Below are 22,924 nucleotides of genomic sequence, written 5' to 3'. Positions count from 1 at the left end.
GGATGGATGCACACGTACTTGGACGGATGAAAGCTACAAGGATGGACGAGTGGATGCACAGATTGGTGGACACACGGGTAAGTCATCTGTACACCCTGCCCAGTGGGGAATGGGCAGGGTCTGCCACAGAGGAAAGGTGTGCAGACACAGGTCTGCTGTCACAGCCCCATCTGGTGGTTCCTCCGTCACACCTAGAGGGCCACATGTGACCCATGATTCAACTGTTCCCAGAGTTAGGGGAGAGCATTCCAAGAGATACAACTAAACCACCGTCCAAACGCTGTATCCGGGACGTTCTATGGAAAGCCTTTCGGGAAACCTACCGCGTGCAGAGCTGGGGAGGGGGGAGGGGAACGAGACAGCAGCAGAAGCCAGTGCCCTTAAAACCCAAGAGGAAGGGGGACGAGCAGAGGAGGGGAGACAGGGACCCAAGAGAACCTCCATGGGCAGAGAACGAAGGAGGGCAGCCCCAGAGCCCGCTGCGCACGCCTCCCAGGTGCCCTCTGCACGGGGGGAGGGACAGCACCTGAGGACAGAAAGCAGAGAGGGTGAGGCCGGGGCCATGCCAACCTGGTATCCCTCCCAGGGGGCCGTTCCCCCAAACCGAGGACGATGGGCAGGCCTTCAGGGACCCTGTGGAGACAAACACAGCGGCCGTGCTGTTTTGGGAGAGAGATGCGTACCCTTAAAAAAAATTACTGTTTTCAGATCATTTACGATTCACAAGAAATTCCAAAAACAGCGCGGGAAATTCCTACGTACCCTTCTGTTACAGGCTGAACCGCGTATCCTCAAAACTCATATGTTCAAGCCCTAACCCCCACAGCACCTCAGAATGTGACCATATCTGGAGACGGGGCTTTTAGAGGTCATTACATTAACCCACCCGTGGCTGGTGTTCTTTTGGAAGAGGAGATCAGGACACAGACACGCACAGGGGGACGACCCTGTGAGGACACAGGGAGAAGGTGGCCGGCTGCGAGCCCAGAACAGAGACCTCGGGAGAGACCGCCCCGGCCACCACCTGGATCCTGGACATCCAGCCTCCAGAACCGCGAGGCCACCCGGGCTGTGGTCTTTGTTACGGCAGCCTCAGCACAGTAGAGTCCCCCGCACATCCGACGTCACCGAGGCATGTTCTCGAGGCAGGACCTGCTCTGGGCGTGCTGGCCCATGTCACAGCCTATTTGAGATGTGACGGGTACCCTCTCCAGTCAGGCCTGCTCAAAGCACCTGTGGTGAAGGGCTCTGTACGTAAGGAACGGAGATGCCATACGAGAGGGATTACTGGGAAACACGGAATAAAAAAGACAAGATACAAAGCCCAATTTCTCACGAATGGATCCACGAGCTATGAAGTCACTCTCATAAACGACTCTCCGTGCTTATTCCCAGGCCCTGCCCTCATCTTCCAGGGACCAGGGGCAGTGGCTCAAGGGCAGGCTCTGTCCACAGACCTCACCTTGAGCAGCTCTCTGATTTGTAAATTTTTGTCAACGTTGGTTTTTGAGAGACAGACAGAGACAGAGTGCCAGCAGGGGAGGGGCAGAGAGAAAGAGAGACACAGAATCCCAAGCAGGCTCCAGGCTCCGAGCTGTCAGCACAGAGCCTGACATGGGGCTGGAGCCCTGAGCCGAAGTCGGACGCTGAATCGACGGGGCCCCCCAGGCGCCCCGAGTAGCTCTGACTTGGATCATTCGAGACAGGCGTGCTGAGCCGGTGCTGTCCCCAGAGAGCCATGTGGGTTCCAAGTCTGGACGACCCCGGGCGAATCCTTCACCTGTGGCTCAGCTTCCTGGGGGGAACTCAGCTCATCGGGTTGTCACGAGGATTCACACGGGCGACACATGTCAACCTAGCGACGGGAACCTCGGGTGGAGGGTCCGCGTGCACGTGTCACCCCAGGACACCCGCCTGACTGGTCTCCACGCCATCGATACGTCAGACTCTCCAGGCCTCCCTCGTGAAGGTGTCCCAGGACGGCGCTGTTTGATCTTTCTTGAACTTGGGCCTATCTTCTGATGGCTTCCAGGGCCTTCCGTAACGCTGACATCCTGATGAACCCCCACTGGTAGCTGCGGGTGACCACACCCCACGAGCCTCCTGCACCTCCAGCCGGCGGCGCTCAGCAGTGCCCGGCGACACAAGGTCACTCAAAAACGCCATCTGTCCAATCTCCACCTCCTCTCCCACCCCGCGGAAGCAGAGAGAACTGACTCTGTCCTGCCTGTGTCTTCTCTCCTACACGCGCACACACAACACGAAAGCTGGGCCAGTCCCCACCTCTACCTCTAAAGTAATTTTTCTTCCTGAGACATTTGCTGACCCTCCTTGTCTGCTCTTTGCCCCACAGAACACAGATGTCTTTGAAAGCACCAGGCCTAGGGATAGTTAACGTATCCTTGCAGACTGGATTAAAAGAAAGAGTTTTCTCCCAAACCATAAAAACCCTTGCTTGTCCGTTTGTCCGTTCACTGCCAGCCTGCGTGTCCATGCAGAGACACAAAGTGAGGGTCCCACGGAACCAGATGGGTGCCCGCCGGGCAGTGGGATCAGCCAAAACAGTGACCCACAAACCCTCATGGCCCCCGGGGTCATAACCCAGTTTGAACCCAGAATCGGTGACATGGGACCGGCGTGTGGCTCCGCCTGGGACATCTTTAAGTCACACGTTGCACACAGCAACTCTGGGTGACGGGACCCCTCGGGTCCTGCGTGCCCACAGGTGTCGACGAGCATCCTGGGGCATGAAGATGGTCCCTCCCTCCCCTCCGTGCACCTGTTGACGGCAACAACCGTTTCCCAGCTCAGCCTGGAGACACGGCCCTTATCCGGATGCTCAGCCTCTCGCGGGAAGACGATGAGCCGCCATCAGGAACAAAAGTTTTCCCAGGAGGCCACCTCACTCACGTTTGACTTTTGCATCCGTAAACATCAGGACAGCTTGTCCCCAGGCTCTGTCTTCCGCGTGTGTTCCTCCTTGTCCCCGGTGCCGTTTGGCCCTCTCTCTAGTGTCCTTGTGCCCCCCCCCCCCCGCCCCCCGTTCCGGATTCTCACTTCTGCGACTGTCAGCTTGGCTTTATTCCTCCTGGGCCCTGCCGGCCTCCTTGGTCCTCTGAGCCAGCATGTTCCACAACTGTAGCCCGACCGCGTACAGGGTCCCACTGGCTCCCCCGGGTTTTCCCCCCTCACCTTCCCCCTCCCGCCTCCTTCCTGCAGGGAGACCCTCGCCAGCAAAACAAAACCGTGTGACCCAGACTTGGACCAAAAACGGTTCATTTTCAGGCCTAGATTTGGGGGGAGGGGGAGGCTGGCCTTTTAATTCTTGGTTTTTGTTCTCAAGACCGCTGTCAACAGTGGGATGGCGGGAGGTGGGTGGAGAAGAGCAAGTCGGGGACACAAGAAAGGCTCCCAGCCGATGACCACGGGGCGCCGGTGCCTCCTGCTGTCGTTAAGGAGGATCTGTAAGCTTGGGGAAGGGTTGCATTGAGAAGGCTCTCTTACAGCTCGGGGTCATGCTGGCCTTCACTTCCTGACTGGCCTACAGGCATCATTGTCTTTAAAAGGACAGACGAGAGGGGCGCCTGGGTGGCTCAGTCGGTTGAGCGCCTGACTTCGGCTCTGGTCGTGATCTCGCGGTTCACGAGTTCGAGCCCCGCATCGGGCTCTGTTCCGACCGCTCGGAGCCTGGAGCTGCTTCGGATTCTGTGTCTCCCTCTCTCTCTCTGCCCCTCCCCTGCTCGTGCTCTGTCTGTCTGTCTCTCTCTCTCTCAAAAATAAATAAACGTTAAAATGAATAACAATAAAACAACCAGTGAGAATCCTAGTGTCTGAGTGGAATCCATGGGGCCAGAGGCAGTGGGGGGACAGCTCAGTGCCTGGGCTCACTTTCCTCCCAGCAGTCTTGGGAGATGCAGTAGGTAGGATTTTGTCCCTCTGACCCCCCGAACCCATGCATGTGATCTCATTTGAAAAGAGGGTCTTTGCAGATGTGGTCAAGGGTGAAGATGAGAGGAGGTCCTACTGGAATGGGGTGGCCCCGACCCAACGGCCGGTGTCCTCACCGGACGAGGGAGATTTACAGCGCACACGCACAGAGGGCATCACCATGCGAAGGCACAGGGCCAGGCAGGCACAGAGCGGAGGAGAAGCCACGTGGTGATGGAGGCAGAGGATGACACGACGGGTTTACCGGCCAGGGAGCGCCAAGCACTGCCGGCGGCCACCAGCATCTGGGGGAGGGGGCGCGGCCCCGCTGACACCTTGACTTCAGACACCCAGCCCCCAGCACTGTGACAGGATCTGTTTCTGCTGTTTTAATCCCCACCCCCAGGCTGTGCTCCCGGGTCAGGGCAGCCCCAGGGCCGCCTCAGGGTTCACCCTCCCGAGGCTGCGGGCTCTGGGGCCGCGGGGACCAGGCCCGCTCCCGCGAGAGGGCTGCGGGCTCTCCAGACGACTGCCATCTGGGGAGGAACAGCAGAGCCTGCCTTCCAGCACCAGCACTGAGGCTGCATCTGGAAACTCTTCTCACCTTTAATTGTTTCTAAATGCTCCAACACACTGAGTGACTAATGGGCTCTAATTGGACAGCTCCTGGGGCGGAGGGAGGGCAATGCTCCCACCGGGCGCCTGTCCAGGACCCATCCAGCACCCCCCCCAAACCAGGGCAGCTCACTCACAGGGCTCCAAAGCCACCAGGAGAAAACACTGTCCTGCTCTTCTGTTGTCTTACAAATGTCTCACCAGTGCCCACAGTAGTAGGTTTATCCTTCAACCAACACAAATGGGGCAAAGAAAAGGAAAGCGGGGAAGCCAAATGCAGGTGGGATGAGACATCCCCGCTGCCCCCAGGTTTGTGAGATCTGTCTGGGACAGACACAGGGGCTCCCAGAGACAGAGCTGCACGAGTACATTCCATGGATGCTAAGGACAGCCGGGAAGATTCCAGCCATGGCTAAACCATGGAGGAAGGGGAGGGGAGTAGGGGAGGCAGGAGGGAGGGCTCCAGGTCCCCCTCCTCTCCCTTCCTCAAGGGCACATGCCCGGAACCTGTTCCAGAAACGAGGATTAAAGCTGATCTCGACACCCTTCCCGGATCCTCCTTTCCAAAAACATTCAGCCATGAAAGAAAGAGGAACCACGGATGTTCCTAGAAGGATCCATGTCTCCACAGATTGGCTCAAGCTACGGTCTTCGAGAGCAACTGCCGGGTACAGGAGGAAGTCAGGTGCCCCTGCGAGAAGGCGGAAACACCACGGCACCGTTCAGGTGGCCTTACCAGCTCCACCAGCAGCACCAGGACCTCCTCATGCGTGGCAGGAATGTATCAACTCCAAGTGTCAGAAAAACATCCCATTAGCTTCTGGCGTAACTAGATAAAGCCACGCTCTCCCTCTCCCCACCACGGGGGAGACATTTGCCTCGATGCTCTAGAAAGCTCCGTGTGCATTAATATTGCTGATGCGGGCAGCCTCTGCTTCTGCTTGGCCCCCCGAGGATGCCATGTGATGGATTCCAGTTTAACAGCTTTTAAAAACAAGCAGACAAGAGACGGGGCGTGATGGATGGCACAGGAAGCGCGCCCATTCGGGGATGATTTATGGGAAGTTGCATGTTGCAGCTCCGGGGTCCAGCCCCAAGCGGGCGGGACGGCCGGGGTAGACAGATGGGTTCTCGTGCTGAAGGGGGGCAACGCCCGACGTGCACCAGCTGCACAGTTATGACACGTTCGCCCTCTGCCCCAACACGAGCGCAGCAGCCCCTGCTCTCGGGCACACACCGCCCCCACGTGTGGCCGTGTTTAAAGGAGTTGAAGCGGTACCTCTGGCCGGGCCAAAGCCTTTCTTCTTGAGCAGGAAGCGTGAGCTCTGGCTGGACCGTCTCCACCCCTGCAGGTTTCAGGGGCAGCCTCTGAGGGGCCAGAGGTCAGGGCAGAGGGCCTTGTTGTGTCTCAGCTTCCAGAACAAGGGCACCCCCCTCGCCCCCCCATCCAAAAGCATCTGGAGGAGGAGGAACCTGACACACACGGAGGCCAGGTGGTTGTGGTTCCGAAGGATTCAGAGAACGGCAAGGGGGAGGGGAGAGGGCCAGACACAAGAGCCAAGATGCCCACCGTGAGTTTCTCCAGGTCACGGGTAAGCGGGCTCCCCCCCCCCCCCCCGCCGTGACCTGAAGCACCGATCTGCCCCAGGCCTCCACCACTGCACACAAGAAACGAATCTCATTTTGTAGCAGGTTAATTTCCCCCATGTTTTCAATAGGGACTCAGCATTTACTACACAGTAAAACCCAAACTGAATCCACGTCGGAAGGATGAGCCTTAAAATGGGATCTAATTCATGGGACGCTTTCCAAGGCAGAAGAGGTGTCCCCTCCCCTCCAGCAAGGACGCCCCTGCAGTGATGGGGAGCTGCGTGCACTACATGGCCCCGCAGCCCCAGGGGATGGACCAGCCCCACGCGCCGCAGCACGGGCTCCTTCGGGTTCAGGCCTGCACTGACCTTGCCCATGACTGACCCCGGCGACCACCGTGGAAGGCTTGCGGGAGCGCCTCACACCCTCTCCCCCTCACTGGCTTCCCCCAAACCTCCATCCCCCAGCTGGCTCTCCTCCTGCCAGCGGAGGCCAGGGCACACTCCACCGGGCGTCATGAAATCATGGACGGGGGGAGCCTCTGAGAGGGGGAGGGATTGGGATGCCTGCTGCCTCTCCCGATTTTCCTTCCAGACATCAGAGCTCGACGCACTGGGGGCCCGGGGGTGGGCCTGGCTCCCTCCGGAGGGCCTGTCTGGGTCCCCTCGAGAACAGTGGCTGGCACACCAGACCACCGCTCCGTGGGCCTGGCCTCTCCCTTCGGAGACCCACCAGTCGCCTGAAGTGGACTAAAAGGCAGAACACAGCCCAGCTTCCTCTGCAAGCTTCAAACTGCTCGGCACAACAGGGACACGCGAGTCTCCCCTGGTGCTTTCTTTCCCCTTGACCCACCCCCCACCTCCCCCCGGGGAGGAAGGAGACTCCAAAGCACATCACCCATTCCACGATGTCAGAGTGTGCCTTGGCATCAACGAGGGGAGACGCAGCTCCAGGCCCAAAGGGACTTGCACAGGCCCCACTGAGCCCCGAGTTTCCCAGACCTGCCAGCCGGGACCAGCCAGTCTGGTGCTTTTGGCTGTGACACCCCCAAGAATTTACCTTTTCACACAAAGCTGGGCCCTGCAATCACCTTCAAGGAAATACATCTTCTCAGGGGTCACCTGCCCACAGGAGGTCTGCACTCTACTGCTCTTTCCCCGGGGCAGTGCCACAGGCACTTGCTTAGACCCAAGATCCTGAGATTTGGGGGCGGTGCATGACCCCAGGGTGGCTTGGCCCGCACTGAAGTCAGCCCCAAGCTGTGCGTCCACTATGGGTGGTTTTATGGTAGCACTGAGGGGACCCCCGGTCCCGAAGGATTCTGAAGGTCCATGGGATCGAGACTTTTGGAACGGTCGCATGGCCTGGCTCCCCTGCCCAGCACAGCTGCAGTATATGACTTCCCTTCGCAGGCTTTCTAAGGGGTCCCCGAAGGTCTAGCAGTGATGTGACAGAATCATTTCCGTGTAGAAAGGTGGTCGTTGAAAATTCTCATCTCAAACACATCCCCAGACCCACCCTTCACATCCTGGGTCCGTGGCATAGCCCCCCCCCCACCTCCCTGGGACAAGCAGGAACCTCCTTATGGTGGCCTTGCTTCTGCCCTGACCTCCTTCCCCATCCACTCCCCACACAGAAGGCAATGTCATCTGCACACAACTCGAGTCTGCTGATTCAACCCCTTGCTCAGAGGCCTTCCGTGGCTCCTACCATCGTTTATTTTCAAATTTCTTAATGTTTAACTCATTTTTGAAACAGAGAGAGAGAGAGAGAGAGAGAGAGAGAGAGAGAGATACAGACAGAGCATGAGCAGGGGAGGAGCAGAGAGAGAGGGAGACACAGAATCTGAAGCAGGCTCTAGGCCCTGAGCTGTCAGCAGAGAGCCCGACGCGGGGCTCCCACTCACGAACTGCAAGATCATGACCTGAGCTGAAGTCGGACAGCGGTTCCTACCATCTTTAAGACAAAACCCCAAGTCCTTACCCCTGGCCTAAAAGTTTCTGCAGGTAGGCCCTACACCATCGGCCCTATCTCCTCCCACCCCGCTCCCCCCTGGACCCTGGCAGGCCAACCTTCTTGCTACTTCTCCAACATGCCTCAGGGCCTTTGCACTTGCCAGGCCCTCTGTCTGAACTGCCCTTCCCAGGGCTCGGCTGGTTCCCTGCCTCACCCCCATCAGCCTCCAGGGCCTGCCCGGACTGCCCTGTGGGAACAGCAGCCTCTACCACCCTCGATTGCCTCTGACCACCCTTCTTCACAGCCTTATCGCTACCTGACTGAGATGTGCAACTCGTCCCCAGCAGAGGATACACGGCAAGGACTTGGCTTTGTCGCCACCAAGCTGCAGCCTCCACAACAGAGTCAGCGAGTATGGGTCAATGACAGCACACGGACCAGTCGGGACACGATCAACCCTAGGCAAAAAGAGGGCCCCCAGACACCCCGAGGCAGAGGGGGAGCCCATTTGGATCGTGGGAAGAAAGGCAGCAGTGCGGACCTGGCAAGGCTCCTGTACCTTATGCAGAAGCTGACGGCGTGCACGCTAAAGGGGTACTGGAGACACCAGCCTGTGTCCTCGGCTCTTTGCCCAGAATTCCTATGGGCATCGTTTGCTCCGCCCAGAAAAGGGTCAGCACAGAGGCGGACTGCCACGCGGGGCCCAAGTCCCTCCTGCCCGGCCTTGGATGAGCCCCACCCTCCAGTTCTGTGCAGTTTCTTAGTGGGGACCGGGCTGCATTGACCTTCGTGGTGATGTAATAACCCTGGTTATTGTCCCTGGTTCCTGGGAGGTAACCTCTAAAACCTTTGGAACTCCCGAGGGATGGGAACGTCCTCTGTTATGCCCACACCCGACTTCACGCTGACTGGGTGACTCTTGAGTCCTTAGGCAGAGGGACCCTGACTGGAGAGCTGGAGCTTTCACTTCCCCGCTCAGGGGAGAGAGGGACAGGGGACAGAGTCCAGTCTTGGGGCCAATGACATAATAGGACTCCGGTAAAACTCTGGACACTCCCAGCTCAGGCAGCTTTGTGAGGGGAGAGCACGTGGATGTGCCGGGAGGGTGAGCTGTCCTGACCCTGCAGGGTGAGGGCAGACTTGGTCCCATCTACGTGTGTCCCTTACTACGGAACCGCAGCCGCGAGTGTGGCTCTTAAGTTCTGAGAGTCAGTCTAGCAGATTATCAACACGGAGGGTCACGGGAATTTGTAGCCGGTCCATCAGAAGTGCCAAGTGGCCCCCAAGACTTGTGGCTGGCGTCTGAGGTGGGACAGGCCCTGAGTCTGCGGGGCGGTCTTTCGCTAACCCGCTAACCCTGGGGTCGTGGGGTGAGCTCCTGGTACAGCTCAAGTGTCACGGAGCAATCGTCCGGTCCCCTCTGGAGCCAGGTGGGGACACCAGAGCCGCTGGCCGGGCTGCAGGGAAATCTGGGCAGGGGAAGGGCAGACCCGACCTCGGCCTCCACGGCAGTCTGCGCTGAACCCGGACGGTGGACGCTGCGCCCCGCCCACCTTCCTTCCTGGGATGATAACTCTGCCGCCAGGCTGACGCGTTTCAGGTCACAGACAGCAGGCACTCCTTACCAAGTCAAGCCAGCACATTCCTGGGCATCTGCCCCAATGCTCCCCATGCCGACCCCGAGGCCATCCCGACCCTGAGGCCACGAAAGATGGAGGAAGCAGAAAAGTCCCCAGCCTGCAATCCCCTTGGGTCAATAAGATGTTTCTCAATCACAAATGCAACCTCCTCCCTGAAGGATCCGTGTGGTGGCCGGCGGCGCCTTACCTGGTAGTGGTGGGTGAGGTCTGTTTGGCTGCAGCAGGGAGGTGACCCCCTCCCTGTGGGATTCTTTCTGGAACGTTCTGGGGTGGAAGGCTGCTGGGAAATACGGGCGGGCGGGCGGCGTCTCGGCAGGAAAAGTTTCAGGTTCTCAGAGACAGATTCTCAACCTGAAGGAAAAGAAAAGGAAAAGACTTAAATGCCTTTGAAGCAAACATCTTTTTGACATCAAAGGAGCACGGGTGTTAGCAAACAAGAGAAGAGGGCGTGCCACACGGCAACTGAGGCAACGGGTGGCTGCCTGAGGTCACACCCCAGGGGAACGCGAGGGGAACCTGTCTGAAAACAAAGCGTTGGGACCCCTCCCGCCGTGATGCCCCCTAAATGATATTTGCCCCCCTGCCCCCCTCGCCCCCCAACGCTGACCCCACCCCGTCCGCTCTCGCCCGTCCCATCGCTTCCTGCGTCACCCACTGCAAACTCCAGGGCCCATCACTGCCATCGTTCCTGAAACTCCCTTGTCCCTCTCTTTTTGAAAGGTGGTGCCACTCTCCCACCGTGTCCTATGTCATTGGGAGGAAACACCCAGAGCTGCTACAGTGACCTACAAGCCAGGCGAAGCCAGGTTTGGGGACCCTGATGCTTACATGAATCGCCGGCCGGGGGTGGGTGGTGGGGGCGGGGGGGAGGGCTGTCTCAGACGACAAAGGCAAAAATAACGCTGCAGGGTCTCGCTGGGGCCATGGGTGCACAGCTTCCAGGTAAATCCTGCTCTGCCCACGGGACCCTAGGCATGGCCTGCACCTCCTGCAGTCCCAGGCCTCCTGGCTGCCCCGTGCACAAGAGCGCCTCCCCCTGACCACGCCTGCGCACCCACATAACTGTGTAACTGCGTGGCTCGCCCCTCCCGGCCTGGGGATGTGTGGTAAGGTGGCCAGCCCCAAGCAGCACACCCTATCAAAACTGACGGCCATCCCCTTGGCACTCCCTCCTCCTTCGCCCCCTGATCTTCCCCCAGGACTTCACAGCTGCCACCCCACAGATGCACCACCCTGAAATGCAAGCACCCCAAGGGCAAGCACTTGGGACCCCAGTGCCTGGGATGTGCCTGGCACCCGGTCGGAGCTCACTCAGTATGTGTCACGGGGATGGGTGGATGGATGAATGAATGAATGAATGAATGAACGAATGAATGAACGAACGAACCCCCACCCCTTCTTCTCCTCCACGCACACGTTCAGGCTTCTGTACAAGAGTGACCACCGTCTCCCTGGAGCCCGAATTCCCAGGAAACACAAGGGGGCTGGTGGCTGCTGTTTTGGATGGGGGGCACCTGGGCCTCGAAAGTCCTTTCTTGGCTTAATTCACTCCAACCCTGTGTGCGTGCCATCGGCAGGCAAGACAGAAACACCGCTGGGGACATCCTCTCTGGCCAGCCCCGAGGGACCGGCTCTGGGGCAGAGTCCTGAGTCAGGCTGGCCAGGGGGGGCTCCCCCCCCAGCCCGCCTCAGGGGAGAGACTCCCACTGGCATGTCCCCAGAAACCCCACAACGGAGCTTTAAAAAAGAAAAGACTACCAGTTTGTTTCTCTTCCTAAAATCCAGTCACTTAAAAGGAGAACCACCCACATGTCCAACGGCAGGGCCAAGCTCCCAGAGGGAGGCCCAGGCACCACGTGGCTTTGCAGTGACCGCCCATGCCACGCACGGCACCGGGAGCTGGGCATCGGAGGGAACGGAAAACAGCCCCGAGCTCTGTGAGGCCACTTTTCAGTGGGAAAAGCAAGTGTGTGATCTGTGGTTCTAGGTCAGTGCTAAATGCAGTGACAGAGACGGCTGGGGGCAGGGCCCAGGTAAGAGAGGAGCCAGGTGGACGCAGAGGGCCCCAGGTACAGGAGGCTCCAGGTGGTGACCCAAGCTGGTGGGGCGGAGAAGGCAGGTAGGCAGGCTTGTCTTAGAACCAAATGCTTGATTCTCAGCAGCGGGCACAAAAGGCGAGGGCTGGAGTTCATTCTGCACCAGACCCCCTGGAACAGGAGCAAGGTGGAGATGTGACAGTGCCCCTGGCAGGTAAACCCACGACGGAAAGGTGGAAAGGTGACAAGGGACAGGGAGCAAAGACGGGAAGGGGAGAGGGGCAGTACAGGAATCCAGAGAGACCCCAAACCCCTCTGGCCCCACACTGATTGTTACGTACAATTCCTGAAATCTGGGCCACCTTCTCCAGGGTGATGCCTCACCCCCCATCCCCCACTCGCATGCTGAGCTGTGCACCCCGTACCCCGACTCTGCACACCCACCTCGGGAGCCCCGCAGGCCCAGAGAGGAGAGGTTACTTCATGTTGCTGGGCTGTGTGCTTGCTAAGACGGGGGAGCATGGGCTGTGGGCTCACGGAGACTGGACAGGGGTAGGGACGAATAGCCCAGTGAGCAGCCCTACCTCGGCCAGGCCTTGGCCTCACCATCGGTACAATTGCCCTTTGTTTCCTTTTTCCTTTTTTTTTTTTTTTTTTTAATGTTTATTTTTGAGAGAGAGAGTGTGTGAGCAGGGGAGGGGCAGAGAGAGAGGGAGACACAGAATCCAAAGCAGGCTCCAGGCTGAGCCGTCAGCACAGAACCCGATACAGGGCTCGAACCCACAAACCGCGAGATCATGACCTGAGCCGAAGCCGGACGCTCAACCAGCTGAGCCACCCAGGCGCCCCACTTTGTTTTCTTAAGTGGGCCACCGTTTAACAGCTTGTCCCTGATTGCCACTGCACGTTCTCCCCACTCCGCAGAACGAGGCACCATCCATTGCCCACGGTGCAGACGCTGGGGCCCCGGCCCCCAGATTTTCAGGGACACAGGACCCATCCCAGTGCGGTGCCCCAGCTCCCCAGCTGCCAGGGAGAGGGATCGGCCCCACCTCCTTCTTCACAGAACAGACGAAGGTAAGAGACAAAAGGCCAGGCAAGTAAACTGCCGTGAGGTCCCCCAAGGCCCCAAGGCCGGCTCCGGGAAAAGGGAGAAGGAAGGGAGATGAGAAGGCCCGTGGGGCTCACAGCGCACGGTGGCTCTGGCCTGTCCAGCTGAAGCCCAGGGTCAAGGCCACAGCCTGCTGTCCCAAACCCAGCAGGGGAGAGAGCTGCGTCTTCCTCCTCCTCGGAACCACATTCACTGTGCCCCACCGCATGCCAAACACGGTGCCAGGTACCCGCGGCCCTAACCTCTGCCAGAGTGTAGCCTGGGGGCCAGAGGCAGGCAGGGAGCCTCCAACTGCTGACCATCAACGTCAAAGTCCTTGTGCCTCCTGCTGTAGGGGGTGGGGGACTCTGAGGCCCCCGACAGTCCAGAACCCCAGGGTCAGGACTCTTCCCCATCCTCTCGACCGACTTCTTCAGGATTCAATCCCCTTGCTTTAGTTGGGGAAGCCCTCAAAATTACTTTGGGGGTGGACAGAGGCTTAAGTTTCCCCGGAAGGCTGGACACAGGTGGTGGGCGCCCCAGAAGGCTATGACACCGGAGAAGGGCCTGGAGCTGGAAAATACCAGGCGTGGTCCTACCAAGGGCAAGGGCAAGGGCAGGGAGCTGGCTGGGAAGGCTCAGTCTCAGGGAAGGTCTGTCCAAACCATTCCCACCCCTCCCCCCACCTCTGCCGCCAATTAAAGTCTCCTGGGCGTCCTGCCAGCCTCCCAGCTCTGCTCCCAAGGGGGCAGGAGGCCGGGGCTGCCTTTGGTGCCCTGGCCCCAAATGGCCTCCTGTTGGGATTCTCGCCGTTAGGGAGAGAAGATGGAAAAATAAACAGTGGCTCTTCCGAAAAAGCATCTTCTGCAAAAATAAGCCAACACGCAAATAGGCAGTGGCCCCCGCAGGGGTTCCTGCCGGAAGAGACTGTGGATGATAAGGTCCTCTGGCCACCCTGCAGATGCCAGTCCTATGAGTACTGACTGGGCAGTCGGCCCTTCCATTCCTCTCTGAGGGCCCTGTCCTCTGCACACTGCAGGGCTGGACTGTGTCGGTCCAGAAGGGATGGGGAGGGAAGGGGGGGAGGGACTGAAGGGAGAGGGAGAACCTGGCCAAATCATCATCACCACCATCATCCTCACTCACCAACGTCATCACCACCATCACCATCATGGTCTAGACTACACGTGGTCCCGTGAGGACAGACGTTGGTTGGTCTTTCTCACCACCGTGCCGGTAGGTGCCTACCCGACACGGTGCTGACACTGAGCAGGTGCTTGTTAAACGAACAACGAAAGGAAGGAGGAGCCACATCTACGTGAACCGTGTGCAACGGACGAACCTTTTCTGTAAAATTCCCAAACCGACAAGCGGAAGTAACCATCATCCCTTCGGGTGAGTCAGCAGGATGGTCTCTGATACCCAGAGGTGGGGGTGAGTGGCAATGCCTTCTCTCTCTGCGTGTGAGCAGCTGAGCCCACGAGAGACCCCTCACACCTACCGCTTCCCATGCGGAGAGGGGCCCAGCAGGAAAGCATCCATTCTGGCTTGTTTCCCCCATCTCCAAAGAGAGAGACTCGCCTGCACTTGGGGACCTACAGGCAGGCTGGGGACGGCAGTCCTTTCCAATCAGGATCATCTGGGGAAGTGGCTTTACGTATGGGATTCGAGATGAGGAACACAGGCGTGTCACTGCCCCTCATTTGACGTCCCCTCCCTGGGCCTGCTGCTGGCACACGGGCCACGTCTGGGCAGACGAGGCCCTGCAAGTTCAGGACGTGAACTCAGAGCCATTTCTCACCTGCTTGGGGACAAGGCACAGACTGACTACCCGGCTCTCGGACACAGCCCGCAACTTCCCCGGGAGGCTCTAGGGCCCTGGGGCGGGCAGCAGGTTCTCCTCCAGCCCCACCACGTACAAGCTGTGTGACGGGGGACAAGCTGAACATCCCCGATCCTTTCCTCCGCGGACTCGCGTGAACAGCCTCCTACGTCCGAGCCTGCACGCGCTGTTTTATCTGCTGTAATAAAGATACCAATCGCCCCAGACACGCACCTACATTCTTGTTCCCCGTCCCAGAGAGACTCAGGAAGGGGCAGCTGCAAATCCCAGGGGACTCAGCTTGCCCGCCTCAGAACGGGGCCTTTCTCCCCAAACCACACCTTTGCTGGCTCATTTCATTGCCGGGAAGAACCTTTTGCTCGACCAATTCCGCCTGGCGGGAAGTAAAGGAAATCGGGAGGAACCGCAAGGATTTGCCAGAGAAACAGCAAACAGGTTGGTGGCTTGGTGGTTCCCAGAGGCAGGGGCGGGGCTGGCCAACAGGTCCCCGCTTCCCACCACCAGGTGAATCCCGCACAGCGCTGCAACCCTGCTCCACAACGCGGTGTCACGTTCGTGAAGGTCGCCGAGAGAGGAGATCTCAAAACTCCCCATCACGAGAAAACAGGCACGTGAATGTGTGAGGGGATGGGTGTGGCGACCACGTCGCAACCTGTACGTACAACCAATCATCAAGCTGCACACCTTAAACTCATGCAAAGTTACACATCAGCTGTACTTTGATAAAACGTGGCAAGTTCAAAGCAATGACAAAGGATTTGGTGTTCGTTTAAAACAAAACAAAACAAAACAAAACAGACACCAAAACATCCAGACCCAGCAGAGCCACCTGTCCCACCGACCACACCGTTCAGTAGGACACGGAGCCCTCGCCACGCCCTGGGCACTGCAGCCGGCAGGCCAGGCACTACGTCCTGCCCTCACTTCTCTCCGAAGCCATGACCCCTCGCCAAGCGCCCGTGCCCCCTTCCCCCGGCTTCTGTCCCCGGTCCCTCCCTGGCACCGATCACGGGTGCTGGCACGTGCCTGTGCAATCTCTCACCTCCCCGACCCCCCTCGGTCTCCGCTTCTCCCAGACACAAGACAACAACCAAGCTCCGAGCTTAACACAAGACTCCCGCCAAGAAAGCAGAATTTTCTGTGTCTTTAGCGGGGAGAACGACACATGGCACTTTGTTCCCATAGTAAAGATTATAGGGGATACAGAATATTCAGAATAAATGAGGCTCCTCCTTCCATTTTCAAGCCAGAAACCAGCTTCGTGACTGACTCCCCTCATGGCTTGGGAAATCCTGTCTCTGGCCAAAAATAACAATCATCATCATCATCATCATCATCATCATCTGGGTTTTATTATTCTGGCATCTGTGACAATTTTACTGTAGATACACTTCTTCTCCTTCTTCTTTTTAACACCAGTGTGTTTTAATAATAACAGTGCACCTTTAGGTATTGTTGAAATGTTACATTATTCAACATCTCCAACGGGAATGAGGAGGCCCTTATGTAACTCATGTGTCCTCCGGCTCTGTGTTTAAAGCTTGCGAAATAGAGGGGTGTAATTCGGGAAGCAATTTTCCCCAAGGTCGGGGAAAGCAGGGAAGGCTGGGGGCTGTGTGACCCTAGTGACAGCAGGGCTGACACTGGGGGCCCAGAACCCCTGACATGAGGCCAGGCCCCAGACCAGAAGTGTCCCCAAAATGCGACAGAACTCCAGCCCAGCTGCACGGCTGGGTTGTGCAAAAATTGTTGATGACAAGAAGCGGCCCAGGGCACGGTCTGAAGTGTTCTTAGGCGCTCCTGTGCATTTTCCCTGCCTCCCTCACCAAATCGGCCTGGGTGCCTGTGTCTAGGAATCAATGATCGAGCCAGAGACACCTGCTTCAGACACCCAGGGAACTTTAAGGCAGCCGGTTCCTGCGGTCTGGCCCTTCCCCCAAAGCACCATTCCAGCGCTGAAAATCCACTGAGTCCCTCCTGTGATAGAAGCTGGGGACACAGATGAGAACACCTCATGGGCCCATCCCCAAGGGGGTGGCAATGCAGAGGGTGGCGTGACAAGAAATCCCAGCAGAGGTGGGATAAGGGCTCGTGCAGAGACATCAAGCTCCACAGGGCAGATCTCCTGGGTGCAGCTGTAACAGGGCCTGGCACAAAATAGGTGCTCAGTAAACACATCACAGATAAAGCATCAGTGACGGAGGCGAAGGGTATGTGGAAACCTTAGAGAGAGGCACCTCGCTCATCCCGAGTGGGTGTTCTTGCTTCCCGGAGGAGGCGGCCCACCCCAGAGGGAGCCTTAAAGACTGAGGGGCGGATCTGGCGAGCTAGCAGGTAGGGAGTCACGCAAGAGGGGCAGGGAGATGTTTTCCGGGTCCGGGACTGGACGAACGAGAAGATGAGACCAGCCGTGTAAGTCAGAATTCAGATCATGAAGCACCTTGAACTCCAAGCCAAGGACTTTCAACGGCCACTTGAAGAGTTTTAAGCAGGAAACTATGCAGATTTGTGTCTTAAGAAGCTCTCTCTGGTGCCTGTGTGGACGGGGTAGAAGGCGTAAAAACCAAGGCAGGAGTCTCAATCTGGAGCCTACCGCTGGTGAGCAAATGAGAAACTGAGACTCACATAAGGTGGATGGAGACCAGCGAGGGTGACGGGAAAGACTCGGGGGGCTTCAGCTGGGCTGATGATGGAGTTTGTTATATGGTTACGTGCAGACCCCGAGTTATTCTTGACAGCTTGGCATATATTAACAATTACATAATATGATTTCCCAAGGCTTGTGGGGTTGGGTTCAGATTTGGATGTGTTGTGTTTGAAGGGTCCCTGGGACATCTGGTGGGGGGGGGGGGGGGTGGTTGGCAGGTGGGTGCCAGGATGTAGGGCTTAGGAGACAGTCTACCTGCTTTGGGGATTGGGGCACCCGTCTCCAGGATGGCCCCTACGATCCTCACCTCCTGTCCTCTGGCGCAGTCCCCTCCTACCTTGTGCCGGGGGCTGGACACAGCAGCAGAAGTGACAGCCCCCCAGTTCTGAGATCATGTCATAAAGGACATCGTCTGCTCTCATGCTGGTGGAAGCTGACCGGCACGTCGTGGGGACCCTCGAGCGGCCACATGGAGAGATCCATCCACAGGGCAGGAACTGGGGCCTCCCTCTGACAGCCAGCATGCTGACCAGAACCCCGTGAAAGACCCTGAGCTAAAGACCTTAGCTGCTGAGACTCCCAGGCTCCTGAACCCCCCAAAACTGTGGGCTAAGAGGTGACTGCTGTTTGAAGCCACTAAGGTTTGGTATAACCATTAGATCAACAGACACCTGACGCAGGGGTTACAACAAATATCGATGCAGACAGTGGCCAAACCCCAGGGCACGAACAGCAACACCCAGTGAGAGGACAGGCTGGGCGCAGAGGACAGGACTGGTGATGAGGGACATGCTGGGACACCCTGGGAGGCAGGGCTGGGGTAGGGGAGGCCTGTGCAGAGGAATAAGGGGCCCCACAGAGAAGGGAGACAGGCTGCGAAACACCACAGAAACCCCAGGAAGAGAAGGTATCCAGAGTTTCGAAAGTATCCAGCAGGGACCAGATTCCTAAGGGACCCAGTGGTCCCCTGTCCCCCAAGGGAGCCCTTCTCGCTCGCTACTTCCTTGTAGGCCCCCCCCCCCCCCCCCCAGCTCCTCTCAGCCTCAAGTGGAGATCACGTCCCCAGCGAGAGGCCTGACCCGACCACCCGACCGGACATCGTCCCCACCCGACGTCACTCTTCCCTTGTGGTACTTGCTGTAAACTGTAATTACATTTTAATTTGCTCCTTTACTCAATCACGGTCTTTGAGGGCCGGATACCTGTTCTGTTCACCACCATAGACCCAGCGCCCGCCATACAAGGTCCTCAAATATTTGCTGGATGAATGAAAAGTGAATGAATAAGTGAACGGAGAGACCAAAACCCTGAGTCTCACCTAGTGGCCCAGGTTACCCGGTGGACACACTATCCCTTCCCACGGCCCCCTCCACGGCCCACAGCCTTGGCTGGGAAGGGAAGCAAAGCTGGGAGAGGGGAGGAAAGAGCAAAGACCCTGAGGGTAACCCAGACGGGCTCTTCCCACCCTTGTCAACAAACGTGGGGAGGCTGTGCCACGCCCTGTGCTGGGCTGGGGGAGACCGAGGGTGCATCTCACACGGGCCCTCGGGTTGAGAGTCTAGTGGGGAAGCAGGCAGCTGCATGGGGCTGTCCCGGGGTGAGGCCTGGAGACTGATGTCCCCCTACCTTGTGCCCCTACCCAAGAGACCCCGGGCTCCCGCACGAGGGGACCACTCCCGCCAGACAGGCGGTGACAGGCCCCCTTTTGCTCCTCACCTGCAAAGCACTCGGGCCTGGGCAGGAGCATGGGTGCACACTGCCATGATTTAAACAGTAATTACAATACACTTCACTGGACGCTGTGCAGGGCCGCACAGAGCGCTGTGGTCACAGGAAGGGTGGGAGCGGGCTGGGGTGTGACCAGCTTCGAGAAGAAGGAGCAGCAGAGTGGCAGTTTGAAGGAGGGGGCTCAGACCAACTGCCTGGCCAGCTGAGGGCAGGTGGCAAGAGAAAAGGTGGCCCCGGCCTGAAGGCATCACAAGGCCAACTGAGTCAGTCCTGCCCTGCTGGCGGGCGGGGGGCAGGCGGATTCTCACAAAGACAGCCAGAGGGCAGGGTCTGGAACCCACCAGGGGTCATAGAGCTGGAGGTCGTGATTTTCACCAGCCGGACAGGAGGGCGCAGGGAAAGAACCTAGAGCGGACCCCATAAGCCTCCTCCGTCAGCCCTGGCTGTCTGTCCACAGAGCTTTGCGGTAGAGCACGTCCCCCAAAGTTAACCCCCACACGTGCTTCCCTGGTAACCTTGGCACAGCCCCGTGCCCAGGACAGGGTCTCAGCCCCTCCTCAGCACCTCCCATCCCCTTGCTTCCGCCTCTGTGGCACCTTTACAGGCCAGGCACCCGGCTCACAGACACCCTCCTGGGTAGCACCAGGGAAAGGAAGTCACCACGGTCGAGGTGGGGGTCCAGGACAGGGACTTTCTAGTTGGTTCTCTCTGCTGGCACCGTGAGGCCTTAGGAAGCTACCTAGAAGGTGGTGACGGGGGGGGGGGGGGGGGGGGTGCCGGGGAGGGGGGGGCGGGGCGGGGGGGGGGGGGGAGGGGCGGGCGGGCTCCCCAGCAGCCTGGGCCCGGCAGATAGCACAGCGGCCGCACTCAGAAGCTCGTTCGCACTTATCTCCCAGCCTCCAGGTATCTTCGCACGGGAAACATGGCATTCGGTAATAGGATTTTGATGCTGAACAGCCCAAGTTTTCTCCGAGACTGACTTTACGTCACAAATGTAGGGAATCGCGACCTTAATAGGATTCTAACTTTTAGACAGTGGAGAGAAATGGGGAGGACAGGGTAGAAACTCCTGGATGCCCTCCCTGGGAACACGCGGCCTGGGGGCCGGCAGGGCTGTCCCTTCAGGACACCTGCGGGGCTGGTGGTGGGAGGGGTTCAGGGTGGGCCTTGGTGCCTCTGGGTCAAGACAGCCAGGGCGCCTGCGTGGAGACGCGTTCCTTGGCTCTGTGTTGCAGAAACAGGTCTCTCTGGGGCCTGGGGTCCCAGAACTGACCCTGAGACCTCCATCCGGCTGCACACACACAGATGCAGTCGGTCAGGCAAGTTTTTCAAATGTTCCCTTCCAAGGCCGCACCTCCCTCCCTGGGCACAGCGCTCACAGCTCCAGCCCGAGCACGGGAGAAGAACTTGAACCAGTAACGTGCTTTAAAAATATATTCTGCAGGGGCGCCTGGGTGGCTCAGTCGGTTAAGCATCTACCTTCAGCTCAGGTCATGACCGCGTGGTCTGTGGGTTCGAGCCCCGCGTCGGGCTCTGTGCTGACAGCTCAGAGTTTGGAGTCTGCTTCACATTCTGTGTCTCCCTGTCTCTCTCTGCCCCTCCTCCGCTCATTCTGTCTCTCTCTCTCTCAAAAATAAACATTTATCTATACACGGCATCAACCGCTGTGGCAACATTTGCGTGGCACAACCATCCCGAGAGAATTCCCCAAGGGCCCCGCTCTGGGAAAATTCTAGCCACCAGGAGAACCCTGTCCTGGTGCTGGTGTGGGCACTGGTCTTCGGCTGTCCCCACCCGCCCTGAGCACAGGAGGCGAACACGAACAGGACGCGGCAAGAGGGATGCGGGGCAGCAACAGTGCACAGAGGGATTTCTTGGCAGGACATGGCATTAAACCCCTGCCCAGGACAAGGTGTCGCACGTCCCTTTTCCTTGGCAACCTGAGGCACAGCGACGTCCACCTCTGAGCTTCCCACCCGTGGCCTCAGGTGCTCAGCGACACTGTCACATGAACACTCGGCGTCTATCTGCCCCGTGTGGGTCTGGGTACTCTCGAGAACAGTGCCTGCCATGTGAGATGGGGCCTCTTCCTGGGAGACCTGAGTGCGATCTGCGTGGAAGCAGAGGAATGTGCCAATGACCTTGCGGGCCCTTTTTCTGCCCTGGACCTCTCTCCTGGCTGGTTGTCCCTTTGCTGCCCTCTCTCCACCAGTCTGTTAGCTCAAAGGAGCTGGGTTCTCATGGGTCTGCCTTGGTCGAGGCCATCACGAGAGTCCTGGTAAGGCTGGAGCCCAAGCCTTCATTCACCTACCTGTACAGCATCATCCCACTCAGGTACTTTCGCACCCCCTACCAGATCAAGGAACCTTCTGGAGATGTGGGAATGTCCCACATCTCCGTGTAGGTGAGGGTTATTTGGGTGCACGCGCTTGTCAAAACCGCCTGGACTGTACGAAGAGCCACACATTTCACAATATGTAAACTACTCCCGATTTTTCAATTAAAAAAAAAAAGCACCTCCCGGGCTGATAATACATCTTGAGTCAAAGCCACTCTCTCAGTCCCTAAGGCTCTGATGGGCCGCAGAGCCTTTCGGTTGGCCAGAGTCAGAGACAGAAGCCCGATCAATACGTCTGGGAAGAGGCAATAATCAGTGTAATGATACTGCATGTGTCCCACGCTCAGGCTGAGACACCTGCCCCAGGGGGTTTCCACCAGCAGTGGGAGGAAGGCGACAGCCGCCAGCGTGCCACCCAAAGCCTCGGTCAGCTCTCTCGCAGGAAGAAGAGAAAGGGAGGAAACGCAACAAGACAGGAAGCGTCTTCATCCCAGATGCCCGACTGGCTGCCTTGCATGAGTGGGGCAGGGACTAGAATCTACGTCGGGCCTCTGCCGGTTAGGATCAGGGAAGAAGGGACACACCACGCAGGGGGTCGGCGGCAGCGAACGCCACGGGGGGGGGCGTGCCCACAGCTGTTGCCCCTCCCCTCCGGAACACATTGGCGACAGCAGAATCTGCCCAAGATCCCCCCAGGGCAAGACCGGCTGCTCCAGAACCGCAGAGGCCCCCCGACTCTCGCTCTGGCAGCAAGTGCGCCCTGGCCTTGGACGGGCCTCCCTGGAAGCAGCAGACGGCGAAGTCAATGTGCAGGAGGGCTCAGAAGGCTCACGGCTGGACTCACTGTTGATGCTGAGGGACAGACGAGAGCAGAGGGAGACAAGCGGGACGGGGAAGCAAGGGCCCTCACGGCCAGCTTCCTCACTCTTAACTCGCAAGGGGCTCTTCTGCCCACCTCCTGCCCTGTCTTCTGAGTGAGGAACACAGACCAGGGTCTGGCTGATTTGGACCCTGCTGTGGTCTCCAGTCTGCTCTCCCTGAGTGACCCTGGCCATGAAATCTGCCTTCCTGGGACCAGATTTTTCCTTCTGAGGTCCTCTGGGTGGCATTCTTACTACCCAGCAGATGAGTTTTGGCTCACGTAGAGCTCCACGAGGAAGGAAGACCTCCCCGGAAGAAGAATGGCATGGCGAAACGAGAAGCACACACATCAGAAAGAAGCTGCGGTCACTGGAGACATCGACTTCATTTGTCTACCCATCCATCTGTCCATCTGCCATCCATCCATTTGTCTGTTCCTCTTCTGTCTATTGATCCGTTCACCCACCAACCTATTCATCCACTCATCCACCCACCCACCCATCATCCATTCAACCATCCACCTACCCATTCATCCATCCATCCATCAACCCGCCCACCTACCCACTCATCATCCATCCATCCACCCACCCATCACCCATTCAACCACCCACCCATCCACCTACCCAGTCATCATCCATCCATCCATCCATCCA

At 58.4% G+C, this 22,924-nt stretch overlaps 1 protein-coding gene across 3 annotated transcripts in view; it reads right to left on the bottom strand.

The window, feature by feature from the left end:
* Positions 1 to 22,924, bottom strand: part of RBFOX3 (RNA binding fox-1 homolog 3) — a 365,776-nt gene that overhangs the window by 221,447 nt on the left and 121,405 nt on the right. For all 3 annotated transcript variants that reach the window (XM_049635557.1, XM_049635558.1, XM_049635559.1), the window contains exon 2: positions 9,916 to 10,079. The gene's annotated coding sequence lies outside the window, so the exon portion shown is untranslated. The remainder of the gene's footprint in view (positions 1 to 9,915; positions 10,080 to 22,924) is intronic.

Source organism: Panthera uncia, chromosome E1 (assembly GCF_023721935.1).
Source record: "Panthera uncia isolate 11264 chromosome E1, Puncia_PCG_1.0, whole genome shotgun sequence".
In the NCBI taxonomy this organism is placed as follows: Eukaryota; Metazoa; Chordata; class Mammalia; order Carnivora; family Felidae; genus Panthera; species Panthera uncia.
This window is presented reverse-complemented; position numbering and strand designations above follow the sequence as displayed.